This window comes from Megalops cyprinoides, chromosome 1 (genome assembly GCF_013368585.1).
Source record: "Megalops cyprinoides isolate fMegCyp1 chromosome 1, fMegCyp1.pri, whole genome shotgun sequence".
Classification (NCBI taxonomy): Eukaryota; Metazoa; Chordata; class Actinopteri; order Elopiformes; family Megalopidae; genus Megalops; species Megalops cyprinoides.
In genome coordinates, this window is record NC_050583.1 from 28,530,427 (window position 1) to 28,535,269 (window position 4,843).

The following is a 4,843-nucleotide window of genomic DNA, read 5'->3' on the forward strand; positions in this document are numbered from 1 at the left end:
CATAGGGTTTCAAAAATGGCAGCAGGCTAAAATACCTCCCAGAAAAGGACTTTGCCCTGCCTCATTAATGTAAAGTACATTCAAGAGTTGCTGCCACACACTTTACAGTACATATTCGACAACACATTACATGTACAAAATATCAAACTAAGGATAGTGGAAGTTCGATTTACATTTAAATGTAAATGTAAATCAAATTGCTACTATCATGAAATGATCATTTTGAGTATGGACTAGTCTCCTCACAGTGGTGTTAGCCACTTGGTATCTGCAATATTCATTATATTCAAACACAGTAGAGTCTAAGGCATATATGAACTCCTACTGGCTGCATAAATCAAAATGGCGCGCCTATACTGTTGTCAGCAAGAGAGCCCAGCTTAGTTTCTATTTTCACTCTTTCCTGGCAGTTTTCTGGCACTTTCCTGCCAGCATTTTCTTATAATGAAAATCTTTAAGAATTCATATGTATCTTTTTATTCCACAGGGTACATGACCTCCATTGAAAATCGTTAATATTATTTACGATCAACGCATTTGCATTTCAATAATGTATATTACAGAAAAAATGGCCTTTAAATATAAGCATTTGTATGACTGAAGTAATAACAAGACTGATAAATATGTTGTAGTAGCTCACCATGCGATGGCTTTCACCATGAGATTGTGAGTCTTTTTGTTGAGGTCATGTAAATGTATTTTATGGTGTCTGACAATGTTTTTTCACACAAATATGAAACTTTGTGAGTCTGAGTGGGCTATTGTGCACAGCAGAACAGTAGCAATTTTTATAGACAATTCATGTTAAATATTCAGTCTTCACTGCACTCTCCTTGGCACTGAAATGCAACACTATGAGACAGTATATGAAGAGACATTATATATATATATATATATATATATATATATATATATATATATATATATATATATATAAATACCTTTCACTGTAAATAAAGAGGTTTATGTACTGAATTCTTTACACAAAGTGTGTCATGTCTTTTCCCTATTGAATATCTAATTGGACATGACAGGCTAAATTTTGCGTGTGCAATCAAAATCAAGGAAGTGCTCAGTGCTTGGGAAATCACTCATTTCTTTTTCTCTAGTTTCCCATCTCCCTCAGTGACCATATGAATGACACGTTTCATGTTTCATGTGTGTTGTTTTGCATTGTTGGCGGAATGTGGCAGGAAATGCTATTACTTGGAAGAAAACAGCTCATTGTTACTTTGAGACCTTGCTATATCTGGGAGCATTTAAATAAACAAATACGGAACTGTTGTATCCTTAACATGCATGCCCAGACAATCAATTGACTGTCTTTGCATGCCACAGATATTAGTCCTGAATTAAGATTAGGACTAGGAATATATAATTATTCAAAGAATATTTTCAGCTGAATCATCTTGAGAGTTCAATTCAAATGCATAGAATTGTTATGCATACTGACCAAGGCGGCAGCAAAGTGCCTGCTGGGGGGGGGGGGGTAGAGTAAAGGGTTGAAGAATGCAGGTGAAGGTCTTTTGGAGGATTTTGTACCCCTCCCGATTGGTGAAAAGTGACTAAAACTTGACAGAGAGCTCCTGCCCCACTGTGGGCTCATGGCCCTCTAGCTACTTCCAGCAGGGTGTGTTAAGCACCCAGTGTGTCCACCATCTCAAGGGTGCTCTGAGCCTCCATCAGCCTTACAGAAGACAGACAAAATATTTACACTCTGAAGTCAAACTCATTCTAGTCCTTCATCTCAATAACAAAGTGCAAAAGCTCGCAACAAGCTTCTGTTATTGTCACTCAAGTAATATAATTACACCCCAAACTTCCATTAGTTATTGTATACCTTTCCAGAGTCCATGAATGCAAGAACCTGGTCATTGGTTGAGAGGAGGAGGGAACAACTCACAGCGGCTCAAGTTTATCCTTCACATAACTGTTATATTACTTTATTCTTGCAGTTTGTTGTCACATCAAACATGCCAGCAGGTTCTAATATGGCTAAAACGTGCCCAGTGACCAACAGAAAACATGAACGACAACAGAAGTGGGTGCCTAAGTGAAGGTGCAGGATTTTTTGTAACTCATGTAACTCAATAAAGAGGCAAACAGCTGAGAATGTCACAAAATATTTGCCTTTCAAGGGGTGTATTGTTCACCACAGCCAACATATGACAGCAGGGAAGTGTGTACATAGGAGAACCACCAGCTCTCATCTCCAGAGCATTATGTTAATGAGTCTCACCCCAGTCTCTTTGAGCCAGCATACTTTACAGTCACATGGAGGAGTCCATCATCATCATCATCCTCCTCATCATCATCATTATCGTCATCATGACCATTATCACAAAATTACAGCCATATAAAGAGTTAAGGATTTAGTTTCAACTATCAAACGTAACTGTTTTTTTTTCTTTAAAAAGTAACATCTGTACAGAAAAGCAGGCATTCATTTTTTCTGGACTGTCTATTTCTATCAAAGGTTTCCTTTGTCAAAAGTTCCTTCTCTAGCTAGCCAGTAATGGTAGGCAAAATTAATGAGGTATTTTCAAGGGAAAAAAGCTGACCTGTGGAGGTGTACATCCTCATTATTTTGAGGTCTTGAATACTCATTCTCTGACTGAAAGTGTCTTTCTGTGCCATTCTGTGTTTTTTTTTATCTTGAATGCACATGCAAAATACTACACTTGAATCACTGCAACTGTTTCTGGGGACTCATTCCACATGTGACTCATTTGATATTGAGTTGTTGTAAATGTTGACATCAGGCTACCTGATTCTGTCCTTCAGGTGACTCTGATGGGGATTCCCTATGTCTTATGACACACTCCAGCTCACACATGATTCTCCTTGTCTAAAATACCTCCTTTTACCCATTTTGTCATTAATTAACTTGTCTCTTTTTAGTGATCCCATTATCTGCTTACAAATGCCATGAATGCAGCTGTTTTATTCTAGGTTAAACTGCAGTGCAGTGAAAATGGGACTAGTCATTTTGTGATTTGCAAATCAAATCAGTCTCCTTGACAATCTAGATTTGCATGTTGACAGTGAATCATTTCTCTGATTTGCATGCTGCTGCACTCAGACATGACAATGGAGTCCATACAGTCTCTTCTCCTCTACCAACTCACCGCAGCTTCAACCTGGAGTTCCTGCCTGGAACCTACCAATGCACAACATGTGTTTGATAAGATCGATTAGTCTCCTGTTGAGCTTTGCAGATGCCTGACTTTTACTGGCACCATATTTGCAAATGGAATATCAACATTAATTCACTGCCTTTTTGCATTTATGCTTTGTAGAATTATGACCATCTCCCACTCTCTGTGGAAACTGCCCTCAACAATTGTATTTCTGCCATTAGTATAAAGTGTTCACTGAAATCATATGGTGTCAATTCACTGAAAAGGCAAACTCTAACTCCATTTACTCTGTGTGAAGTAATTTTAGGTCCTAATAATTTAGTATGGTCAATTGTATGCATTATGAAAATTACAGTATTTGACTTCAAAAGGAGGTCAAGGTCTTTGGAAAATAATTGCTTCAAGATACAAGCTTTGGCAGTAATCCCTCATTTTTTACACATTCTCAACATGATGTTTCAAGATTAACATATACAGTATGATAATACTGAGAGAGGCTGCATGTGTGAGGGGGCTCTGGCTTCCCTGATTTTTCCCTCACAATCTTGCTTTAGTTTTAACATCCTATCTGTTGGTTTGGAAAAGAACCAAGGAAAGCGTTTTACATGCGGCAATTAAAGGTGTGGTTACCACAGCCAGTGCCTCAAATGAAAACTGTTGAAGTGTCTTGCCAGATAACAAGTGTATTGCTCACCTGCCAAGATTTTCATAGCCTCTAACTCCAACAATTCTCACTCATGCACACACAAACACAGACATGTACACCTATGCACACACACACACACACACACACACACACAAAAGCTTCCTCCCCAGTCTCTGAGACACTACAGTAAAAGATCATGACTGGGGGAGCAGTGACAGCACCTGTCTGAGAGCAATGGTGTGGAATAGTTGGCCTGTCAATGGTTGGACATTTATCTAAAAACTGCACCAAGACTTTTTGAGGTTATGCAGTCATGTTTAGGTCTATGTTTGTTCATTTTTTTATGTTACCTGCATTTTTTAATTATCCAGAGATAGTGTACATTAATATTCATATGGCAGGGACCAAGCCTTGATTTTTGCTATGTAGGGAACAATGTGACTTACTCTTATTCAAACAGAGGTAGTCTTTTCAAAGTTAATTGAACATGTACACTTTACAAGTCTGTAGAGGAATCAAATGTGCTGCAATAGAAAGAACTTCAATTGTTGTCTTTTCTATTTTTATGGATATTGTTCATTCATAGAGTGTTGCATCCATGTATGTAATGGCCAATGATTTTTGAGTTCTGAAGCAAAACATTCTTTTTTGGAATGCTTCCATTGTAGATGCAATTTAGAAAGAAATTATGCTGCAAATCTGCAAGCAGTGCATTGAAACGTACAAGGCACTTTTGCAGACAAGCCCTCGAAAAAAGGGGCCCAGGTTTCATACACAAGAGGTTAAAATCACGACAGCAGACACAAAAGCAAGATGTGCTGGCAAATCTCCAACATCTGAAACAGTACATCATCTGCATGACAGAAAAAAGGACTATGGCACTACTGCAAATCATATTCTATACAAACATCTGCACAGAATGTCAGCAGTAGGTTTCTGCACATGTGCATGTAAACTGGTACCAATTCACTTTCAGTAAGTTTCAAAATAACTCAAATTACATTCAGACCTCAAACTGCAAAACTGCATTTGCTCTGAGTATATGCCCTGGTATACA